At 39.4% G+C, this 26,039-nt stretch overlaps 1 protein-coding gene across 2 annotated transcripts in view; it reads left to right on the top strand.

Moving 5' to 3' along the window:
* grik4 (glutamate receptor, ionotropic, kainate 4) overlaps positions 1-26,039 on the top strand; it is a 275,167-nt gene that overhangs the window by 54,093 nt on the left and 195,035 nt on the right. For both annotated transcript variants that reach the window (XM_051397871.1, XM_051397870.1), the window contains exon 2: positions 21,574-21,763. The gene's annotated coding sequence lies outside the window, so the exon portion shown is untranslated. The remainder of the gene's footprint in view (positions 1-21,573; positions 21,764-26,039) is intronic.

The following is a 26,039-nucleotide window of genomic DNA, read 5'->3' as shown; positions in this document are numbered from 1 at the left end:
TACTGTACAGTGAGAGTAGCAGTGGGCCTCTGGTTTGATCTCTTGACTCCTGAATAAAATAATTAGTTAATAATAATTAATTCTTTGCTCTGCTGTATTCACGTTATTTACTTGTTTACTTCTGCTGGATTGCGCAGGGAACATATATTTAGTTTTAATTACTTTTTGTGGTTAATGATTCTGTTAAAACAATAAAAACAATAAGTTGAAAATGGATGAGATAGTCATTTGAAATTTAAATGATATTCAGTGTTTCCTCTAGGATTTTTTTTAGCAGTGGGGGCAGGCCCGTCCTGTTGTTAATAAGTGTTCACAAATGGTTATTATTTTTGCTGTTATTCACTGAATTGAATCGCAGTCAAAAAAGTCACAGTATGCATTCAGTTATTTCCTAAATATCGTAAAGGTTTAGTTTAGTAAGGAAATTACTTCTGTTGCAGTTTCACTTGTATTTTGAGCCATCTAAGTTTAATTGCCTGACAGGTAGTCAGGAAATAAAACAGGTGGGACAGCTGTAGTTCCCCTCTGTTGTTTTCTCCACAGTGACGTCAGGTAATGTTTTTTGTGCACGCAGCTCTCTGGGTAAACAAAACAGGATCAGAAATATGTCAAGACGGAATCCTGGAGGCATGTGGTGTTTGCTTTAGCTGCTATTGGAATTTTCTTGTTGTATTTAGTCAGGTGCGCTTTGTGGTAAGGCCATTGCTGTGATGAAATATTTAGTTTAGAGGCACATAGGGCTGTAGGGATCGAGTGTGTGGGCATGTGTTTGTCTGCGTGGGCTCACACTTACTACATTTTCTACTGTGGATTTGCGACTGTCTGCGTCTCAGTCAATGTTGCCCTTCTGTATGTTTGTTACAGCAAGAATACAACCTTGAGGCAGTTTAATTTACTTAAACAACTTGTCACTGTGCTTTGCCATTAACCTCCGATTATTGAGAAATTGATACAGATCTTCTATGTTCAGTGTTTCCCACAGGTTGAGAATTTGCTTGTGGTGGTGGGTGGTGTGGTGTGTGACAGCACTTCTAATTATAATTAAAACTATTCTAATTATCTATTAACTCCCCCTGCTCTTTCATTTGTTTCTATCTGCGGGACGTCTCTTTTGTTCTATGGCCCTGTTTATACCTGGCATTAACATGCATCTTGGGTGATCAGATCACAAGTGGGCAGCTCTAAGTACGGGTGTGAATGCACCCGAGACGGATTGAGGTGGGGCGCATATGGCCACATTCTTTTAGCAGTGTGTTTATGCGAATGTCTGATTTCAGTTTAAATCAGTGTGTGTCTGGGCTCTCTTACCTGCCAAGCTAAGCAGCAGATGTTTGTGAACACACTGTCTGTTTCAGCTGGTTTCAGTATTAAACTAGAAACCACAATATCCCCAGATTCCTTTAAAATAATGAGGAGAAACTTTACTTAACAGCTACAGCAAATTCTCAAGCATTCGTCAGCATTAAATGCAAAACAGTAAGTTATTTATTTCCTTATGACAATCATTAATTTGCTGTACCAGCCTGTTGGCTACTATGTCTGCGTCTTACCTGCCAACATTTAGCAGCGAGGTGTTTGAACACACTGTTCTCACCATTGATTTCAGCATGTACACTAAATCTATGAAAGAATACAACATGTTAGTGACGGTAAACATGTCCAATTTTACGAATACAGTAAACATTAACCAATAAACACTACTTTTTTGCCGTCCACGGAGAAAGCCCCAGAATTCCTTAAAAGATTTTGTGAATGGCGTCCTGATAGCTCACCTGGCACAACATGTACCAAGGTTGAGTCCTTGCTGCAATGGCCATGGGTTTGAATCTCACCTGTGGCTCTTTGCTGTATGTCTCTCTCTGCCCCCTTTCCTGTCACTCTACAGCTATCATTTCCATTTGTCCCAGTATTTTTGCTACTACAGTTGGGCCAGTTAATAACAACAATGCATTTGCTCTTCGTAGATGGAGATTATGTACGTGTTCATTTGCATATATAGCAGCTGGTCTATGTGCATTATAAAGAGACAGTTGCACGTCTTGATTGAACAAAAATTGGAATTTAGATTTTTCTACCCGGGCAGGTCTTCATCTACCTAGTAGAGCTGGCTAAATATAGTCTGTCTATGGGAAACGCGGATGTTATCAGTGCTGGTCATCTCCTTATTAACACTGTACACAGTGTTTAAGGTTTGTTTGGAGAGACAGACAGAGTGAATCTGCCACTACATCTATGGCGAGATAAAGCAAACATCTTTTTATGTTTTCTGTGGTTACACAAATAAAACAAGACTTCTGCCCAAAGAAATCTAATGCATTATTAATTGTGACTAATTAATTAAGTCAAGGAGGGACACAATTATTCACTATTTGTATAAATTAAGTACAGTGTAGTTTATATTCAAACACAAGTTTATGTCACCCAAACAATCTGTCAGAGATGTTGTTTAGTATAAGATTTTAATCAAGAAATAATTTGTGGTATTGGATAACACTAAGATCATAGCCAAAATATTGCACACTCCTTGTTTATGATGCCATAACTTTTAATCTCAAGATGGCAGCCCGCTCCTCTCTAGTAATGGAAAATATTACTGCATGCTCCTTGAATGAGTGCAGTGCTGCTGCAGTCCACAGTTCAATCCTATTCTGGTGGCAGCAGATTGGACGGTGTCCAATATCATAGATATTAATGGGCACTTTAAGTACAGAGAGAGTATGAATGACATGATGAAAGTGAGGAGAGTGTAGGATAGAGCCAAGTGTGTATGTGAGACAGAACGTTGTGATGACCGCTTTGAATGCAATATCTGACTTGCCTCTGAACATTAAAGCCCTTAATGTTCAGAGACCTAAATAAGAAAGAGGAAGATGTCTAATAGCCATCTTTTACATGTGATTATGGAAACACTTAATGTATCCTTACCTTGTGTTGTATATTTTAAGCTTCAATAATGGATGTTAGCCTTCAAACAGGAAGTACAAAATTAATTAGAGATTAACTAATTCAGCTTTGTGCTCAGTACAAGCACAAACAAGAGGGTTAATTTTGTCTACATACTATAAGTTCTGCCACTGTGAATCTTTTATTTAGTTGTGAAGTGAGAGAAGAGACACAGTGACGTGTATACACTCACTTAAACATTCACAGCCACACACACAGATGAATAAGCCCACTTTCTCTTGATTCCAAATGATCTATGATGAGACTGTATTAATGCGCACATCAAATAATGACAAAACATGTTCCATAACGTTTTTCTCAGAGAATTAAAACCATCAAATAATGTGAATACAACAGCTTATCCTATTTAAGATTGATTCGGCACACAGTGGGTCATCTCTGTAAATTAAATCGTGGTCCAATGCAGACATAGCTATTAGTCAAACAGATTATCATGCCCTTGTGAGCTGGCCAAGAACAAGTGTGTTTGGGTTGAGGGTTGCATAGAGCTTATGGCTGATCACAGCAAACTCTGTGAATGTATGCTAAAGAAAGATAAAAGTTACCATGCAATCTCATCCTCTATTTTTATAGCGGACAGCTGTGATGGACCTATTTCAATAATGGCATCCATCTACTTGAGGTTATGCAAATGCAGGAAAATGAAACATAGGACATTTGAGGCAAAAGAATTATTTGTTCTGAAGAGCGGGACCATTTATCACATATAACGTGATGGAGTGGCTGTGAAAGACTTGGAGAGGTGGAGATTCCAATGAATTTCATTTGTGGGGCAGTCAGCAGAACGCCTCCACATCCGAGGTTGAAAAATTTCAGAGATTCTATAGACTGTTTTTAAATTTCAAACAGGATGGAAAAGGCGGAGCGCCATTATCTCGTTCAATGCAATTACTGTGGTGGATTTGCTCAGGGAAGATTTTCTTTTATCATGTTTATTTAAATGTTTATGTTAATACTTTGGTTTAAGCATGCAAGTTCTCTTTTTTTGGTGTGTGTGTTTTTCTGTGTGGGTGGATGATTGAAGTCAGAAGACAAGTTGAAAAGAAAAATGCTTTAAAAATGCTTTCTAATGAACTCTGCCTTGAAAGTTGTAGGTTGTGATTGATTTTAAAAGCTTTCACATGAATTCCCATGCTTTAAATCTTCATTGCAATCTTGAAACTACGATTTTAAAAAGCGGTGTACAAGAAATGTGACACTGGCAATAGGATCATTTCATGAGAGGCTGAAGAGTAGAAATGAGACAGAAGGACTCTCAAGCATTACAGACGCTCCAAAGTAATGAATATGATGGAGAGTGCATCAATTTGCTTATGTATGCTGAGCAGTATGTTGTGTTTCAGCGAGAGATAATAGTCTGTTAAATGGGAGAGATGATAACGGTTCCAGTCACTTGGTTTGACTCCTTCCTTCATCAGGACTTTGAAGTTAAGACGGACTGGCCTTGGCCTCACCCATTTTGGCAGTTTCTCCCTTTCTCTCCCTTTTTCTGTCTCTCTCACACACACACACACACACACACACACACACACACACACACACACACACACACACACACCCTGGGTGAGGTTGACCATTACAACAATGTTAGCACTGTCTGTCTGGCCTTGCTTTCATAATTAGAAATCGGACCATGCTCCTCGTTCACAAATTCCCCACTCAACCTCTTTTGCTCGGGGGCCAACCTCTCTGTTTGGATGAAGGCTGATTAAATTCCAGTCACTGACTAGTCGCAAAGGCTGAAACAGAGGAAAGGATGGAAGAGCAGAGGAGACAAGCAAGGGGCGTATTGCCTGGAGAACAGGCTCGGAGTGTGATGGCTGTCTCTCTCTGGGTGTCATCCCCTTTAATCACTAAAGTAGGACTCTGAAGAAACAAACACTGCTGTTTCAGTCAGCAGTGGAAGGACTTGATTCATGTTTTGTGGATTTGATTTTATGCTGTTTACAAAGCATACAGGGAAATCATCCCTGTTTGAAGACGTGACAAGTGAAGCCCTCAGGCTCTGTGCTGGGCATGTGTCCCATGCCATGTGTTAGAGTAATAGCAGGTGTTTTCAGATGTCCTGCTGTATTGTGGTTGGGCAATAGACGTCACAGCCTGTAACGGCTGCCATTGAGGTGAGCAGGAAAGATGCCACTGGCGTATTGTTAACAGCTGAGGTAGATAGTTTCTTGTGTTAACAAAGAAAATATTCATGATCATATGTATAATAAACTGGACAAACATGAGAAATACCAAAGTAACAAGAGTTGTCAACGATGTCAGTGGCCGATGTTTATCTATTGCGTCAATTTTGCTCTGGTTTAATGTTGTGTTGTGTGTGGTTGTTTCCAACTAAGGTATTGGAGAAATAATCTCCTCCGTTTTCCAGCACTGGCACAAAGTCACACAAATACCGATGTGGTCCATGCAGCGGTACGGACAATAAGCTCTGGGTCTCACATCTGGGATGAGAAGAGAAATAGACTGAGCTGCAACAAGGCAGAGATGCTTATCTTTGTAGGTTTATTTGTTTCCCTGGCACAAAAGGGGGAATAAATCACAACAAAAAGACATTTTAACCAGATTGTTATTTTAGTATATATCAGTATTGGCCGAGAATTTCCCAATCGGCACATCCCTAATGATGGTTGACAAATGAGAAGGACTCTTTGTGTTGGTTGAACCTAATAAACGAACACCATCATTTGAAAGAAAGTGCAGCTAGTGTCGTAATGCAGGAACAAGAAAATATTGTGGTACAGCTGAATGCAAAAACATGACTCTTAGGCTGATTGTGTCTGGGTCCATGTCACCCTTTGCAAGTTAGATGCATAAAAGCCATGCTAGTGGGTTGTGCTGCTAACTTCTGCTAATTAGCACAAAACACAAAGTACCGCCGCAAATGTTGGAAAGGTCATTCGTTTTGCAGGCATTTTGGGTACCGCAGTAGCTCATCTGGTAGAGCTTGCACTCCCCATGTACCGAGGCTGAGATTCAAATCCAGCCTTAGCTGCATGTCTCTCCTCTTTCCTGTCACTTTTTAGCTGTAGAGGAAAAACAGGTGTTGATATATTTCACTGGATAATCCTCCAGGAGTTGATGGTGGAGTTATGAGCTAAGAAAACAGTTGGCCCAATGACCCAGTGCATACTTGAAGGGAAGATGACCACGAGAAGAGGAAAAGCTGCTCAGGAACACATAATGGTGAAATCACTGGGTGGCCCAGTGTGATGCTGCTCTGATTGTGGCCTCAGATCAGCCTTACCCTGAGGCACAGAGCCAGATATGACTGCTGGCTATCTCAGGGAGAAGGTGTTCAATAGAGACAGCCACACTCTTGGAAAGAAAATGAAAGGCATTTTCCTCTCATGTCAGATTACACAGAAATAGCTGTGCATACCAGCCACCAGCACGTCATCTAAAATTGCCTTTAGCCTTTTTATATTGTCATGTGCTTGTTTTTCTCTCTAGAATCCTGTTTTTGAGAAATAAAATAAAAGTTTTAAGCCGGCACAAGCTGCTGTGGACATTCTCTAGGCTACTGCCCAGATTTATTTCAGAAAAAAATAGTAGGTCAGGATTTGGCAATCTGTTTTCTTTGAGTCTGCTTGCATTTGCAACAGGTTCACACAACAAAAGAATGACATGCCTCCCAAACTAATATAACATTTTTTTTTTCATTAACACCTTCTGCTGCAGCTGTAAACACATGTGTCTGCTTCCTGTATTTTCTTCTAACTTTATCATTTAAAACTATGCTCTTTATGTCCACCAGCTTTAAAATTGAGTGCACATCTGTTATCACTTGTTGAACAAATTTGTCATTCATGCCTGCTACCATGTTATTGATCTTTTTCTGTCAGCCCTGTCAGTAGTCTGTTGGACTGTGGATATTAAACACAGCTACTGCATTCTTGATTGAATCAGTGGTGTGGCTTTAAGAGATGTTAAGAAGTGTTTGTAGTGTAAAATGAAACATTTATTAACTTTGTGTTGTGTTTTATCCGTTACTCCAACACTAATTTCCTGGTACATGGTTCGCCCATACAAATTTCCTGGCCCATAGCTCTCATTTGTATTTCTGGTGCATCAATAAAAGGGTGTTAGTTACACGTTGACAAAACAGGAAATGAGCTCAGAAAATGTGTCTTTACACATTAATTCTTTTAACTTTGAGCTGCTGATCACAGGCTTCTCTTGTGAATTCAGACTTCATTTTGCAGGAGGTAAATCAATTACTGCCAGACAATACGCAATTGAGATGATCAAATTAGTGGGGAGGCCGAGGGAGGATGGGAGTCATGAAGGGGTGGGCGGGATAGAAAAAGATACGTGAAAAGATGATACAGTAAGCCTGGCCAGGGAAGCAAGGGAGGTTTGAAAGAATGGGATCCAGGTAGGCAGAGGGAAAGAGAAAGCAATAAGATCAGGAGGTCACTGTACCTGTTCCCATAGAGTCTAGTTTTTGTTCATTAGACAGTGTTAGATTGACGATCAGTCTGATTTTACCTCATTCACACAGTCTGGTATTGTGTTCGTGTTAGCGGATTTTGTGTTGGATCATTTGGTAATAATGAGTTTGCCCTAACTTGATTTTTCACGTTGATGAAGGGCATACCTATTTCAATCACAAAGATGTTGGTGGTGAGTTTGAGCTGTAGAACAAAGATAATGTAAGCCTGTCACCTTCTTCCAAATGGACTACAAGGTTCAAGAATATTCTCTAGAATCAAGTATCTTTTTTTATTATTGTAGGCCTGTTTTACGCTAAGAGTGGAATGTGTGGCTGTATAACACCAGGGTTCATCCTGCCTACCTGAGCAGCATGTGTGCGCGGTGGAACGTTCTTTATTTCGGCGCCCATGTTACATGGCCTATTTCTTCCACAAGCCGTGTGAATAGTCAGTGAAAAGGGTGTGTTCATAGTCATATCAACATTAGAGCAGCAAAATATACACCTTTCACTACAATTCCAATGTCTGTATCAATGAAATGTGCCACAGACATGGAAAAAAAACAAATACATCTTTTAAACTCAACACCTCCTGTATGTGTTGAAAGAAGTTCTCTCACATTTCTGTGGACAGAATTCAGTCATATGTTAACAAGGCTTTTATTGTATTTTATTTATCAAAGTCAAACCAAGTATAGAAAGGCAGCAGCTCCGCAGCAGCCACACTCTCGGTGTGTGAATGAAGGTTTATGTAGGTTTATTAACAGGCTGTATGGGCTTCAAATTGGCAGACATCTTACTTGGTCCAGTTGTCCATACCAGTCCACAGTACAGCTTAATTTACAACCACCAAGTAGTTTAAGTCCAACTGTAATCACATTTGGTCATCTGTTTTTGCAGTCTAAAATAATGTCCACGTGTTTTTCATGTTTCCTTTGTAGTTTTGTATCATTTAAACGAAGAAAAAAGGTCTTTGGGGAGATATCCGACTGGAGGGGTATGTTGATATCTTGTTTGATTGACAGCAACTGGCAGACTGCTGGAGTGCTAGTGTTACACTGTAGGGAACGAGAGTCAGTGAACAACTTGCACTGCAGCTACAAGCCATGGGCAAACAGCGTGTTGTAAGCAGAAATTCTGAGGAGTAAGGGCCACACCAGTATCTAACCGGACTGTAGTGACATTGCAGGTGCCTTTAAATGCTGCTTAATGTGCTGCAGCTAATTAGCTATCTAACCTGCAAACTGCCGTTAGTGGTGCACTTTTCACTGGTGAATGTTTGTTTGGTCGCTTGTTCAACAACCTTAGATAAGAAGGAGACTTTAACTGGGAAGCTAATCTGGGTTGTTGCTCTAAGTCTGAGGTTTTTGTGTAGCAGGCTGCTGTCTGGCTCAGTGTGACCGGCTCTGCCTATGATAGAACACTGATGTCACACTGCTTTATACAAGATTTGACAGGCTGTATCGAAATAAGATCTCCACCTACGTAGATCAGAACAGATCTATTCCATCAAATTAATGCAAAACCGGGGGGCACCATCATGAAACCGAAAAATATAAAATAATTGATTTCTCCTTTATGGTCCCTTTTTTTTTTTTTTTTAAAAAAAGAGAAACTTGCAATTGCCTCAGTAAAGGCTGGAGCTGCAGGAAAACAGTCAAATATCTTGAGTCAAGACCATTTAATTTGAAAATTCAAACATTAATAATGAGGTTTCCTGACATATAATTGTAGTGCATATACGTATGCATATATGTATAATTATACACTATGTCGAGAGGCAATCAAGATGGACTCACTGAGTATTCCAGAAATAGCTGAAAATAATAAAATAAAGTGAAAATATCTTACCCCCCACTGAGACCACATCACTAGTTAGGATGGCTGCAGTTGCAGTGTCGAGCCTTTGCAGGATTCATTGGTCTACCTCATTTTACAGCAACAGCCCATCAGTGGGAGCCTTCTTTTGAAGGACATGTTTGATGTTTATGTGGTAAGAAAGCCTTGATCATAATAAACAAAGCATGCACTAACCTGCTTATGTGCACTTGAAGGGTTCATTTGCACAAACATATATCTCAATTTTTATTTATTTATTTACTTTTTTTGTGCACTCAAGCTAATATCAGTCAAACTGCTGTGGGATATTCATTTAAAAATGTTTCTGTTTTTGCAAATGAACACTTGAGCTTTATGATTCAATAAAGTACACTACTTGAACATCATAGATCAATAAGTTTGTATGTTCCTGTGTGTCTTCTTGTTAAGAACATCACACAGAGAGAAATAAGCCCTTTTTCTCTACTTTCCACCAAATCAAAAGATCTCAAGGTCACACGGAGATCAGAACTGCCTGAAGTATGATTCAGACAGATTCTTCGTCTCTTGTGAACACATGATCATAATGGATCAAAGGCGTGGATATGGGATCATCAGTGGAACAAAACAACAGATGCATAATTGCACTTAAAAAACACATTTTCATCAACACACTTCATCAACGCCATTGATTTTTAACTAAGATTAGACCATAAAATTTAAGCCTGCAGGTTCAAATCATAATTAAGATGATGGTTTGTGGTGCTAAGAAGCCAATTTTACCAAAAGGATAAGGTTCATGAAAATTTAATGAAATGAAATGAATAGATGAAATATTGCACCCTGAAGCCTTGATGATATTGTCTTTCTTCACAGTGAACATTGATTTCTTTGTAAAGTTCGAAGAAAATGGAGGAAATATTTGATTTAACTCTTTAAATGCCAAACTCTTTTTAGCTTTGGTTCAAAATACAAATGTTTCTTTCACTATCTATTGTTCTGTTCTATAGGTGTGAAAACAATCATTTTAGACAATCAAAAAGCCTGGATGTGTGTGCATGTGCATTCGCAATTGTGTTGATTTGATTTACAACCTTTTGCCATCAGAACGTTTTATGTATTCAGAACTTAAACTCGGAATTCACTGCAGGTAGTGGCCCACACTAGGCCCTTCCTCAATGTCAGCTCGTCTTCATGGTCAAGTGTCTCATCAAATAGCCATTAGGGTGTGTAGTTGTCTGTGTGTGTCAGACTGTGGCTGGCTGTGGTTGGCAAACAGGTTGGGAAATAAACAAACTGCAACACAACACTGGAAGCACCTGGAGCCTTGAATACGAGACAGACTTGGATCAATAGAGGGGATGGATACTTTATGAAGCGCTGAGTGCACGCAGCTCATAATCATCACAGGAGTGTGTAAATTAGCTCATGGCACACAAAGACGCTAATGAATCACTGCTTATGAGGGGAGAGATGAGTCTGGGGGGAAGAGAGGAGGAAGATAATGAAATATATTCACCATAACAATTGAAATTTGTTTTATCATCTGTGCATATTTGACTATAAATAAATAGTCTCTCAATATTCGAAACATGATATAAAACTTTTTATGTTTTCTCATTTCCAGAAAGTCCATAATGAAGAACAAAAATCCCTTTTGGCTGGGACCACTCTACTGACACGCGCTAATCCTTTACTAATAATATTCTGTGCCATGTTCTCGGTCCCAAAATGGCAAATAAAACACTATTGACATTGAGAAAATGTGAAATAAAAACTACTTTAATAGAGTTAACAGAGAAAGAGCTTCAGAATACGTACAAAAACCATGACAATTGTGATGTAAAGGACAATTAAAACTCAAGTCAAGATAAACCTTAAGCTGACATGATAGGTAGGAGAAAGTTTGTAATTTCTACTTCTGAAGACAGGACCTTTATGTGTCTGAACAGAATATAGGTCAGTTTGTTTATAACTCGGTTGTCAACACAAAGATTTATTATTTTTTTTACATATCACTGAAATGCCTGTTGCCATCAGAATTGTCATCAGAAGGATTTCCTGTCCAACGCATTCTTCCGGAGCTAGTACTGTATGACGTCTGTTTTCATGGAATCTGTGGTAAATTATGCATATCTGCGTACCCTCAGGGAAGAATATTGTACTCTAGGTCGTGAATTATAAATGAACATGAACAACTGTAGGATACACGAACACCTGGCATCCTCAGGTAAGGTTAAACCCCCAACAAGATTCAAAGTCATGTTTCTTTCGTAATTCCGGCCACCCAGGGAATAGGGGCAAGGACATACCAGTAGTGTGTGGACGTTTGCCTTTCGCTATTATTCAATATCGCTCGCAGCCTGCCTAGATTGAATAAGTCTCTGAAATCCTTCCCTTCTGGCAGGACAGTACACGTCAGGCCTACCTCATCAGTTTCTTAAATGTCCATAGCGTTGCATCAGTAAGAGCTTTGTGAGAAACTCATCTTCAACGCTGTCATATCTGGATGCCTTTTTAGGACTCCCCATTGGCCAGTACTTCTCCACGCTGTTCCATTACCAAATCTCTCTCTCTCTCTCTCTCTCTCTCTCTCTCTCTCTCTCTCTCTCTTTCTTTCTTTCTCTCTCTCTCTCTCTCGAATGTTGTCCAGTTCAAGGTCAATATTGTCTTCTAAAAGTCTCACCCTGGGGTCACAGTGAGCAAATGGGGTATCTCTGTTGGCCATGAGAAAGAAAGTGAGAGAGAGAAACAGTGGGAGAGAGTGTGTGTGCAGCTGCTCGTTGGTGTGTCTAGTGCAGAACTGATTTAAGGCCCCAGGCCACAGGAAGAAGGCTGCTCTACACTCCAGGCACGTCCCTGAAACCAGCAACAGAGGAAGCACTATTGCCATTCAGCAGCGTCGACTGCAGACGCCTAAATGAGTCTGTTCTGTCCTGCAATGCCCAACATGGCAGTCCGCCACTTACTCAACTTCTCCTAATATGCCCTCCCCCTCTTGCTGCTACTTCTCTATTCTCACTTCCAGTTGATCCTTTTCTCTTGCTCTGCCTCTGCCAGTCTATCAGTCTCACATCCCCACCTTTAACCTTACTGTATTTCTCTCCCCGCACTCTGCACAAGTGTCTTGCCTGCCCATGTATCATATCTTTCTGTCACCTTTTCTTTACATTCACAGTCCGTCATGTCCAGCCACCATGTTCTGATTGGTTTCTGTCCTTTTATTACAAAGTCCAGGCCAGATATGTTGGCCTCATGTGATCAGAAACCATTACAAGGCCTGCAAATGTGTAGCTTTCACAATGCCATACAGCTGTGACAACTACAAACATTAAACAGGTTAGCAAAGTAGCTCTTCAGATGCTTTTCAAGGCTTCTTTGTGCTTTTTAATCATGATGAAAAGCCCAGTGTGTGCTGTAATTCACATGCATGATTATTTTATAATCAAGAGTGGATGCTTCCAGCCCATTAAGAGTCTTTACACCATCATGTGGCTGTGACTTGTCGCTGTAGAAAGGTCACACTTGTCAATCATAATATCTGCACTGACTAGTCAGTCAAGTTACAGAAGGGTATAACCCACAAACTGAAGTGTAATGAAGTGTATCTTGCCGAAATGAAAATGTAGTACTCATAGTGTGTATGATAGCTTAGCTAATCATGAAAACCACACAAACTAGTTTCTAGTCTAAGCCAATTTTCCATCTGAAAATGCTTTTTTGTTTGTTACTCATGTACTTTGTTTCTGCCTTTTTATAGTTTTCTTTTCTTACCTTTGCATGATCTCCCTTTGTTTTACTATGTGCACTTTTTTCTTTCCTTCATAAATATGTCTGTGACCATTTTTAGTGCAAGGATTGTTATTCAGTGGTGATTTTCAACAAAAATATTCCAATTTGTCATTGGAAATGCCAAAAATGCTACTGCTGTTATAGTAAACAATAACAGGATTATGGCTTTGTTTTGATTAAATCTGTTTGCCTGTATGAAAATCATATTTAATTTCCATTAACTTCTGTTCTGAAAATTGTAAAGATTTGTTTCCCCATGCATATTTGTGGTGTCATTGTACACAACTTTTCACCTAATGTCCCTTTTGCCACCTGGGGGTTGATGGAGGAGGGGTGAGATGGTGTGATGACAGCTCGTGAATTCTAAAAGCTTTATCGGTCCCCTGCAGCCTGCCTGGGCAGCTCACTGCTGCCTCTCATCTCTCCTGTGTGTTGCATTGAATATGGCTCTCCAATTGGGGTCATGGCACAGACTGATAGGAAGCTATATTCCTTCATAACTGCAGGCAAAGAGTTCAGCATTAAAAAACAGCAGCTGAGAGATGGCGGGTCTGAACATTAGCTGACTGACAGACGAAGACGCCCTCACACATAAACATGAGAAAACAAGGAATGCAATGGTAAAATGTAGCATTCTTTAAATTATTTATTGTAAATACAATCTATGATGTCAGTTTCAGAGGAAGGCCCTCTTGTGGACAAAGCTCTCTCCCAAATAGGCTGACACGTTTACTTTGAACGTTATCAAAAAGAAGATTAGTAATCCACTTTTCTCTTTTGGCATTTACAGCCTCAGTTTCAGCTCAACTCAGCATTTTCAACCAAACTGTGTGAGACTTTCTTTCCAGTTGACAAAACAATCTCACTTCAAGATCCTTTAAGGAGCTGTTGATCATATCACATCAAACACACACACACTCTGTTATATGGCCTGCAGCCCCACCTCTGAGTGCCACTGAGCCAGGCACCTGTGTTAGTGTGTGCCCCAGTTTCTTCAGCAGCTCACTTCCTTTTCCTGTTCCTCAGTGTCATAAGATTGTTTTGTCAACTTCTGTTCACCAAAGTGAAGGTTGAAAAAACAACCTAAAAACAATTATAGCTGCATCATAATCAGTTTATCTGACATTGTTCTTGTTTTGGATATATCTGAATCTCCATCACAATTTTCATTAAGCCCAGCTAGTCTAAAGCTCCACATATTATAACTCCTGCACATAAGACAGGGAAAAGCAGCATCTGACCTAGGTAATGTTTGGTATTTTTGGTTGAAAATGTACTTTAACAATCAAAATAATACCAATATATTGTAGTATCTCTGTGGGTAAGAGGGAAATTCCAAGAAAGAAAAACAACAGAAAGAGCATATTCCCCATGATTTTTCCTCTATTCTTACTCATAAACACTCATGATTACACGCTTCAAGTCTCAAATCAGTGGTAATGTGTGCCGGTCAAATGCTATATATTTACATCCCCTTAGAGGACACTGGATAAGTAAGTCGTAAAATCTTCCAGTTAGATTTCTCACTTGTAATTGTAACGCATATTGCCTACTGAAATTGTATCGGAGCAATGGGTTGCTATACTGCACTTTAAAGGGCAAATAAATCAAAACCTTCCTAACCCGTCACCTCAGCTGCATCTGTCTTGCTTGTTCTCCCCCGTTTGTCCCTTTTCTCAGATTACCTATAGGGATTGATGGCCATGCCAAAGCAAAAACAGAAAAATCCATACCACTCTCCTGCCCTTTCCATATCACATTGATTTCATGGTGAAATATCAATCTGCATATGTCATGTACTGTTGTAGCACTCACAATAGTACAACACATGTTTAGAAGTAAATCAACGTAAAGCTGCTTTTGGACAGCATTTTATCAGGTTGCTATTGCAGACCTTTTTTTTTGTCTCACTCTCTCTTTTGCAGAGGCAACTGAGGACGAAAGTCAAATGAAAATCTCATCCAATCCAAGAGCTGATGGACTTTATTCATGGAGTAACAGAAAAATACACTAGTACATTTGCGTGCACATATACACACATGTATACAAGCATATGCGTACATACAGTATGCATATAGTATCACACACACACACACACACACACACACACACACACACACACACACAAGCTCATTAACTTAATCACTGCTGTGTTGACAGCTATGAAAAACAGCACTCATCATAAGTTCTCTCTTCATGTTTTTCACTGATAATTAGGGAATGTTTTTCATTTTCAGTGGAGTTATATTACTAATATACAGTATATAGTATGCCCTGTTCTGTTTTTTTCCTCATCAGTTGCCTTGATGGATGGTTAGCAGCCTGAGGTGGTATCAGTATCCTGGAGGACATTATGTCAGATCAGCTTTAACACTTGTTTTGATCGAAAGATGCAGCTATACAACAACGCATACTGAACACATTTTGGGTTCTACTTAAAATCCACAAAACACTGATAGTGTGCAGATCTCTATTGTCCTCTAATGTGTTAGTTTAATGAAAGAAAACATTTTCTAATATGCATGGAATAGGCAGGATCTGGCACTGCATCATACTATGCAAACTGAATCCTTCAAAGATGCTTGCTTGTTGCCTAGTTTCACCAAATACCACTGAAATTTCTAAAACCTAACCTAGCAGAGGTAATAACTTAAAGGTCCAATATGTAGGATTTATTGGCATCTAGCGATGTAGTTGCTGATTGCAACGCCCCATCCTCAACTTTCTGTTCCAAGCGTGTAGGATAAAGTATAACGTTCGCGAAACTCACAAAAAACGTGAGAGGCCAGTGTTTGGTTTGTCCGTTCTGGGCTACTCCGCAGAAAGGGGTAAAGCAGGTTAATAAAAGTAGCATAACAGAGAGATTTGGACATTCCACAATGCAGATTAAATCATGAGTCTGCTTGTTTCACTTGGACACTTTAACGAGGAGACACAGCAAAACAGTTCATAAAACATTCTTTTTAATGAGAAGTGAAAAAAAAAAAAACGACAATGAAGAATCCTGTGATTGGTTAGTTTATGACGAGACAAGCCAGACAGTGTTCTGTTAAGTAAGTCATTTCAGCTTCAGATGCCATTAAGAGAACTAACAGTTTCATTCACTAAAAAACTAAGATTAAAAGTCATGAAAGATCACAAATGCTACATCCAGGTAAGAAAGGTAGTACAGGGAATGTTATTGGTTTTGTGTTAAATCTGCCCAACTCATCAAATTCACTGTTTGGGTGTATGATGAGAGAGAAAATTTATTTGTAAGATCCCCTCCAGACATATATTAGACATATATCCAGATAGTCTGCTTGGATCAGTAATGTGTGTTTGATGTGTTTTTCTTTAACAAAAGTATAATTTTCACATTAAATCCATAAAAAGGCATCCACCCCTTCTACCTCATTAAAAATTACAGAATCTATAAATATGAAAATTGTGTTCATATTTTCAGTTTTCCTGCTGGAGATGTCTAACTGCACATACATCATTCTGCATAGTGAAGCTCAAACATCCACTCAAACATCCACTCACATATTTCTGAGTGGAGGGGGACTTTAATGTTTGCCTCATGAAGTAAAATAGCCTATTGCTTAAATATTGTAGATCTTGTTATTTTTCATATGCAGCTACCCAATGACAAACTGAAAAAGAATGGCTTTGGAATCCACTGTGGCAGGCAGACAACACCTTTTAATACTGGTAAAACAGTGCAAAAATGATCATTAATCAGTGCCTTAGCAACACGTTTTTATGCAGAATAATTTTTAAAAAGATAATAGGGGATGTTTTTAAACAAGATACAGGAAAAAGAACTCAATACCATTTACTGAAGTACTCTATCATAAAATTATGGACTCGCCTTGATCTACTTCTCATCTGTGTTTTCAAATAAGCTCTGTGAAGGAAAGCATCTACTGTCTGTCAGTCAACTCAAGTACCATCTGTAAACTGCAGCGATGAACGATGTGTGTTTCACATGACCGTGCTTTGCAACTTAACAACTAGCTGTGCGACAGCAGTAGCCATGTGATAAACAGAGAGGCTTTTTTCAGAGCAGACATTTTGAGTTGGCAAAGTAGGAAAAGCACCCTGAAACCCTGAAACTAAAGCAGCTAAATGTAATTCAGCTGTAATTGATTTTTTATTAATCACAAATATTGATTTTTTTTCATTATTACTTACTTAAAGAGTTTTAAGTTCTATTGTTATATTCAGCTAGACTGAGCTAGAACACTTCTTCTCTTCGTCTTGTATAAACCTTCTATTATTTTTTGAAGTCCCCCTCCACTCAAAAATATGTTTTCCTTCTTGTTCCTATACAGTCGGATGTTTGAGCTTCACTGCGCAGAATAATGTATGTGCAGAGTTTGACACTAGAAGGCTGTCTTCACATTGATCTGCTGAAAGTGGAAAGTTTCTCTGTGCTCATTGAAAATCAGATTTTAACACATCAGACACACACATTGTTCCAAGCAGACCATTTATATATATTTCTTAATACATATGTGGAGGGGGGCTTTAAGATTATGACACGGACGTGCCTGAGCCTTTGGATCGGGAAATAGGTAGGGAGGAACTGTGTGTATTTTTAGTTTAGTGCTCTTGTGTCTTTTTTCTTTCAACGTCAGTTTTAAATAGTGTGTTGACTGATCTTTACTTAATAGCTGGCCAGTAAGTTGTTCTAAATTATTGTTGTAATATCTGTGTTCATGATGCTTAGTAAAGCATTAACACTTGCTTCTGAAACATATAGGAATATTATCTTGCCACAAAGCTTTGTCTAGCCAGTATTTTTACAACTACTACAAACCAAATTCCTGTTGAGAATGTGAGTTTGCAGAAAAATTGAAGCCTAAGGGTAATCATTTCTTGGTGCAGATGGTCCAAAATACATGAGAATAATTTCATAAGGTCTTTTCATAATGTAGCTTTTGCAGTGCTGTGGTTGTGTAAATTTTAAAATGTGCCTTGCAGCAACAGTCAGGATTGTTTTTTCACGACATCACAAGCATAGCAATAGCACATATCTTTCAACCAAAACACAGCTTATTTTGCTTACCATACATAATTATATGCACATGTTGTGGTGTAGATATTTGCAAACATGTTCAGTACCTCGGATTTGTTCAGCGTATAAATAGCCTGTGGGAATTTGCAAACCACGTTGAATACATTGAATTTAGCATACTTTTTTTAAAAAGACAAATTGACTTTCCCCGAAACTAAGTAGCATTTCTAGCATTTCTACCTTCATGTATACTGTATTCAGAATTTGATTCTCTTGCATTTCTACATCTTCAAATTCCAATCAGAGTCCACATGATGAGAAATAGCTCTACATGATGACATTTAGGGGCAACAGCACAATTATGTACAGAGGTTGTACTTCGTGCACTGTCACTGCTCAAAAGATGTAAAAGTTATTGGGTTTTTCTAATGGTAAGGGCAGCAGTACAATAGGGCTTTTCGTCCTTTGGGCAGTGTTTGACAGGAAATGTTTGTACCTTTGGCTTGTATACAGCAGCCTGTAGCTGTGTGGCAGAGGGAAGGGGGGGGGGACATGAGTTGGAGAGGAGAACAGGCTGAAGGAACATTCAGCAACAATATCCTTTCTGATTAAACTTTACATATGTCAGCACTTCAAAAGTTTCCCCATTATTATTTATCCCACATCCCCTCCAAGAGCCTCGAATATTCATTTGATCTAACCTTTTATTCCTTAGCCTACTGTAAATTGTCTCAAACTGGATACATACACTTTTAAAAACGTATTGCAAGTAATTACAGATTTCCTGGCTGAATATAACTGTGCTTTGAAGGCAACAATTGATTCATCCTTGTAAATGTACTTGAACCATTGACATTCAAGACAAATCTTAGTTGGTGAAGTAGCAGTGCTAGTAGTAGTTCTGTTTTCTTGTTAAAACGGCAAATTATAGGGCACCCTGGTAGCCCTGTTACGAAGGACTGTACCAAGGCTGAGCAGCAGTCAGACGCCGACCTGTGGTCCTGCGTGTCATCGCTGCGCTCTCTCTCCCCACTTTCCTGTCACTCTACAGCTGTCTCTATCAATTAAAGGCAATAAAAGCCCCCCCCCAAAAAAAAAATTAAAAATGACAAATGAATTGGTTTTACAGTCTGTCGACAGAGGAGTGAGCCAACTATAATGAGATCAAAACGGCAAAGACAAACGACCAGAACTAAATCATTATTTATTGACAGAACTAGCATATGGCGGCCAAATGTGAGACTTGAATAACAATGAAATTGTGCTGCTGCAATGATGTTTTGCTGAAGAATTAGTCGTCTGGGTGCCCCAGTAGCTCACCTGGCACCCCATGTAGCAAGGCTGAATCCTTGCTGCTGCGGCCGTGGCTTCGACTCCAACCTGTGGCCCTTTGCTGCATGTTATCCCCCCTCTCTTCCCCCTTTCCTGTGACTCTTCCACTGTCACTTTTATCAGCCAGGAAATGATATATATATATATATATATATATACTAGTTACTGCTACTGTTTTGTAGAGTACAAATGTACAAAGTATATAATTTATGTAATCAGTTCCTTGGAGGACTGGAGAGCTACTATGTGATTTATGTGATTATAACATCTTTCAAATTCTTCTGGTGCAGTCTATTTCAGCCCTTAACTCTTATATCTCTTTCATACCAGATTGATTCGCTGTGGACTCATTCGTATGTAACAACTGTATCATGTTAGTCTCTGGTTGTCATCTTTGGCAGAGACTACAATCTAGTTCACTACACCTCACTGCTAAATCAGAGAAAAAGTCATCAGTTTCACTTCTTCAGCTTTCTTTGTACAGTACATACGTACTCTGTCTCTCACTTGCTCACACGTGCATGTTTTCTATTACTCCTTCTTGCCCCTTTCTCTCTTGTTTGCTCTTTCTTTTTGCTTTCTGTCTCTCTTTTTTGGGAGTTAAATGATGTTCAAACATCAGTACCATTACTAAAGCTGGGCAGCCTACAAACCATGTGTAATCCCGGTTGAGAGCAGAGTTGCGTAGGTCGTAGAGTCAGCTGAACTGTGGTGACTCATTTAGGCGGTAGTTACAGGTTTGGTGCAGGTTCGTCAGTCTGAATGGAATGGGGCAGGAAGGTGGAGGTTTGCTAGTTTGCTGTCTGCTTGTGCAGACAATGTGTTGTCTAACCATGTTAGGCAACACAAGGTGTTTACAGCTGTTCTCAACAGACATACTTGAAGGCAGGGTAAAAAGCCGGTCCCCCCCCAGGGAGTTGTGAGCCGCATATATTGTTTAAATATGGAGACAACATACACTTTCCTGTCAACCTGTCCTGGGAGAGATTCTTATTGTTTGTTGGAAATTGTTTTGTAAAGAATGAAAAAAGAGAGAAGAAAACTGCAGAAGACATGCCCAAACGCTGTGAGAATTTTGGATTGTCACTTTCGCAGAGTTACAGAAATAGTTGGACACAGGCCCCCAATACCGACGCAGAAAGGTGTGGGAGGAGGGGGGTTCAGAGATTGTTAGACCAACCATTTGTATCCTCAGGTGTCAGGATAAGGAAGAAGTGGCATGCATTGCTGTCTTAATATCAAACTGTCTGCATGCTAAAGTCAATAGTGGCTTCAATATCCAATCTTTGTTAAATCTTTGACAATCAGTAATTTAGATGGAGTGAAAATAGTTAGGAGGAGCTGCTTATGACTGAAAAACTTAACAAGGTCACTTGTGTATGTGCATGCTTGTGTGTTCATGCAAGCATACAGTATGTGTGCAGTTCATATGTACAGTGACTGTAGTGACACGGCAGGTTCTGCATCTTCTGTGACGTAGGAGGGTGCTTTCACCGTGGTGCTAAGTGATTAGGTTGATCTCTGGGGAGAAGTTTAATTCTCCTCTGAGTAAGGGTGCCATTAAAATGCAATGACATGAGATTAATGCTCATCTTGTAAGTGACATTTACTTTCTCATTTACCGTGGAAATTGTCTTGCAATATTGTGTGCTTGGTGTTGTTGTGAATGCTGATGAGTTTCAGAAGCTGCTCAAAGTATTGTGCTTTGACAGTATGAAAAATGTTGAATGTGCTATAAAAAGAGGAAGGGTATCTAGCTGAGTAAGGGACAAACAGTAAAACAAGACCATCAGCAAAACGGGACTGTGAACTTTGAAACGGCGGTTTACAGTGTAGATCCCAAATCTATTGTATGTTGGATAAATGGCCTTCCTCAGCATTAGTAATAGGACTGCAGAAGCTGATACCTGATCAGAAACATGATTTATAATGCAGTACCATTGTTCTGAAGTTGCTTTTGAAAACGTACAGTTTACTCTGAGGATAGTGAGTAGGACAAACCTTGGCTTTATGCATCTTTTGATTTCCCGTAAGCTCCCATAAAGGGGCTCTAGCACAATGGAATGTCTCTATGTCTCAGGATTAGTAAAACCCTTTACAGTGTGAAATTGATTGCGCTCCCTAATAATGTCTCTATGTTTGTGCCTCATAATATTACATTCATCCTCTTTTTGCGTTTTCTGATGCAGATTTCTTATCTCTCTTTTTTTTTCATTTTCTCTTACAGATTGTCTGTACGCAACTGCCCAAACTGTGTGTGCGCGTGTGTATATACACACACTTGTGTGAGAGCTGGGAGCACATACTATATGTGTATGTGAAATGAGGAGAAGCTAAGTGGCCTCCACAACCACCCAGATCAGACGGCCTCCTGTGCTGCAAGATGGATTAGAGCCCCACACCTCAGGAGATCAAAGGTAGGAGAAGATGTTTGGTAATCAGCCGCCACTCACCTGCCCTGTTCAATGACTGCATGGAGAGAGTGAAGAAGAGAGTGAAGGAGAGAGTGAAGGAGAGAGGAAATAACGAATCACAATGAGTTTAGGTCTGCCTGCGTGTGCCTCTGTGTGCTGCATAGGCTGAGGCCTGTCATGTCAGCAAACTTCATCATCTGTTGAAATAAGAGGGACTAAGGAAGTAATGCACAGATTGTAATGCTCTCAACATTCACTATGATTATCAAACTTTCTGAATCCACCCTGAAAAAAACTGTAAAAAAAAACAGCTACTGGTGATATACCCTGCACTGGAACCATCATTACAAACACATTTAACTGACTTTTGCTTAAATTATTTTACTTTAGCAATGGTTCAGAAGTTTCCAAAGACACCAGATATGCCATGCTGAATTTAATGATAAAGTGTACAAAATGTGTTTTTATTTTATATGATGCTACATACATAGCATCCAATTTGAATATTTTACTCAAAATAAGGATCATATCACAAAGCAGCGGTGCAAGCACAGAGAGAATCTCTTTTTTGACATTGTTGTACTATAAATTGTTGAAAATCTGTTTTATAATTTGGATGCAACTGAAGGGCAATATCTGGTTCAGGAGGTTAATTTGAGTAAATATCAACAATCTAAAACATCACTGTTCAGCATCAGGATAGCCTTCTGAAAAGCCGCCCACCATTTTGTCAGCGATTCCAAAAAGGTCTGGTACTGCTCTCATGAGTTGCAGAAACAACTGAGCCAGGGAAAACAAACACACACACACACACACACACACACACACACACACACACACACACACACACACACACACACACACACACACCTCTGCTCTCACTGTTGTGATTAGTATGCTGTATTGCAAGTTCCATCTATAAAAAACAAGGAAAAACAAGTCCAGGCAAGTGTTGAAAGTGCAGGAAAACGCTAACTGATTTTGAAGCAGATGAGGCAGGTTAAGAAAAAATATGACGTAAAGAAGGTGAATAATGTTGACATCCCAAAATAACCGAACTAAACATTACAGGCTGGTGATGTACTGACTGTAACATTATAGCAGTTTTCAGGGTCACGTTTTCCTTTAAGCTGCTTGAGCTTTACTTGCTGCTACAAAAATGGTCGTGGTCACTGTAATTAAACAGCTAAAACATGGATCTATGTCCCCAGTTTGAAATAAAAAATTAAATAAAGCAAATACATCGCTTACGCGACATGCACACTCTCCCTTCTTTTCCGTGAGCGCTACAATGCGTTACAGGATAAGTGGCCCTTTTTTCATCATCACAAAATGTTTTTACAGTACTTATTTGTGACAACAAAAGCTGCTTATTGGCCTATAATTCAGCACATTTGTGTGAAAGGGGATTATTTTATTGAGATTTCTCTAGATGAGAGGTTTTTGTCCATCCATGTAAAATGGATCCATAAAAAAAATGCATTTTCTCTATTTTTAAGTGGTTTCTCTTCCTAAATGGTCTCAACAAGCCTGGCAGATGAACCTTTACCTCCAGTTACCTTCTCTCCTTTTCTAAGCAACAGTTTCCGGATGACTAATTTTTAGCAGACATTTTCCATGCTAAGTATGTTTTTAAAGAAGCACTTTTCCTGGGTTTCTTTTTTTTTTGACAGCTGTTGTGAATGTCAATCATTCCACAGTTTGCATAGCTCCTGTGCAAAATGCTCCTCTCTGGCTCCTCTACATTTATATCATCATATACCTTAAAAACATACAATCAGACAACAAGTTGGAAAGAAAAGGCGACTAATAAAAAAACACACATTGAGTGCGGTTACTGCATGGTTTTGTTAGAACTGATGATACATAGTTCTTCAAAGTTTTAGCATAAAAATGACAAAACAAAATTATAATGAATATGAATAATAATGAATGAGTATGTATTTGCAGCAACATGAGCAGAAGCTAAGGTTAATCTCCTAGTTCAAACAACCAATAAAGATTTTTTTAACAGCAATTTCAGTATTTCTTGTAGGATATGAGGGTTATGTGTGTGTGTGTGTGTGTGTGTGTGTGTGTGTGTGTGTGTGTGTGTGTGTGTGTGTGTGCTGTAGTCGTGTGATTGTGTGTAGTTGTGGTTTCGGCTACCTTATGTAACCTCCTGCTTCCACAGTGTCTGCTTATGTTTTGTCTCATGTCCTCAATACCAACTCTTAATACACCTAACAGCTTTCATAAGGCCTTCACCACTGCATCTACACATTGCAATAACCTAAAACCAAATATGTCTACAGATCATAACTTGAACAACACGTAATGTCGTACTCTGGCACCTGCAAAACTCAGCGAGTCAAACCAACTCTTAGCCCGCCTTGGCTAGATAACAACTAGAGAAAGAAAGAGAAAATGCAGACAGCAGTCTGGTGGTCTCTCCAGATTGATCTTGTCTCCTGTGATCCTTCTCCACACTGCAACCCCTCTTTCACTGTGCATGGTTAATGGACACAATTGCCAAACTAAAGCCTTAATCAAGTCCTTTAGATGTTATGCCTGCCAGATTTCTGAAGGAGGTTTTTAACAGTGTTGGTTCCGCTATTTCATTCATTGTAAATAGCTCTCTCTCTCTCTCTCTCTCTCTCTCTCTCTCTCTCTCCTCTCTCTCTCTCTCTCTCTACTGCCTGTTATCCTTCCTGCCTTAAGCATGCAGTAGGGCACCCGTTCTGAAGAAATCCTTGATCCCCTTGATTTGAATTTTTTGACACATTTCTAAATTACCATTTTTAATCAAAAGGTTATAGAGAAGGTTGTTTAAAGCTGATTTATTTTATGAATAATTGTCGGTTATTATTAGTATTGGTATAAACAATAACTTTGTGCCGACATGAAATGTAACCTTTTGTCCTACATTCTGCCAGCATAAAAACAGGCATAAAATTTCAGCATGCAGTGCTCTCTATCCTCTTTTCCTCTCTCTACTTTCTCTCTGACCTCTCTTACATGTATTTGTTTGTTTCTGACAAAACCAGCTCGCTAAAGCTGCAGAAATGGTGTATTTTTAGACAAAGGTGCCAGACTGGACCCTATAGCAAATGACTGAGTGTGTCAGTCTTGTGCCAGTGCTGTTTATGTAGAAGGATACGTTGTCGTCTGGAGGCTGTCCTCCAACTGTTGTTGCCTGCTGTGCTCTGTTAAGACAAAAATCAAAAAGCGTCACAGGAGGCTTATAAGTGATTACTGAGAGGATCTCAGTTTGCCCAAACCATCAACAATCAACTTTTGTTTTGTTTTCATAGAACCAAACTGGGTGTTAGAAGCACATTGTAGCACACGCATAGTTTCTCAGAGCATAGATTTTCATTTCGAATTCTTCTCTTTTCCACATCAGTGCAAAATTCTCCTTTTAATCCTTATTAGATCGATTTGAAAGCCTACAGATTGGTACATCAGCGCTGGTCTTACACCAGATAGATAGGTTCAGTATATACAAAGAATGATGGATAACGTTTGTCCACCAGAAACTTTTCAATTTCTGTAACAAAAGATATCTTTACTCCACACACATATACAATTGCTTTCATACACAGACAAACACACACTTCTTTAGAAAGTAACACTACTTATTTAGCCTAAGTCATATTACTCTTCAGTGTGCCAGTGACAGAAAAACCCAATTCATATTCATATGCAGGATAACGCGCTTTACACATTTTTTAAGCCACCACATCCCCCCACAGGCAGCTCCAGTATGATGTGAATACAAATGCTAGAACACACAGTATGCTGTAAAGACATTGAATTTCTCTGAGGCACCAGTGCCCTGTGAAATCTAATAGTGACAGAATTTGACTTTTTACTGACTTTGGCTAAAGGAAAGTGGTTTGAGGAGAATTTCCTTGCCCACATGTGCAATCTTGCATGAGATGCAAGTATTGAATATCAGTTCGGTGCAGATGGTGTATTATGGCCCCTCAGTATGTGTCAACCGTGTCAATATTGCCACTGGGTAAATCCTTCTGTTCAGCCATACTGGAACTGTTGAACTCGTCCTGGTATGTCATGCTCATGAAATTATCTTTGCCTCACTTTGTTTACTGCATCATTCTCGACACTGCCTGTAGGAAATTCTTCTCTACCTGCTTAGCAGAAACACAGTGAATGTCTGATGAACTCTGTCCCTTCTTTCCAGAATAAGTTTTATGTAGCTTGAGATGTGTGTCTAATGAGCTGTTTGTATTGGTGTGTTGACTGAATTCATGAGTCTACCTTAGCTCCTGTCTGT

The sequence above is a fragment of the Dicentrarchus labrax genome, unplaced genomic scaffold (genome assembly GCF_905237075.1).
Source record: "Dicentrarchus labrax unplaced genomic scaffold, dlabrax2021, whole genome shotgun sequence".
Lineage (NCBI taxonomy): Eukaryota > Metazoa > Chordata > Actinopteri > Moronidae > Dicentrarchus > Dicentrarchus labrax.
This window is presented reverse-complemented; position numbering and strand designations above follow the sequence as displayed.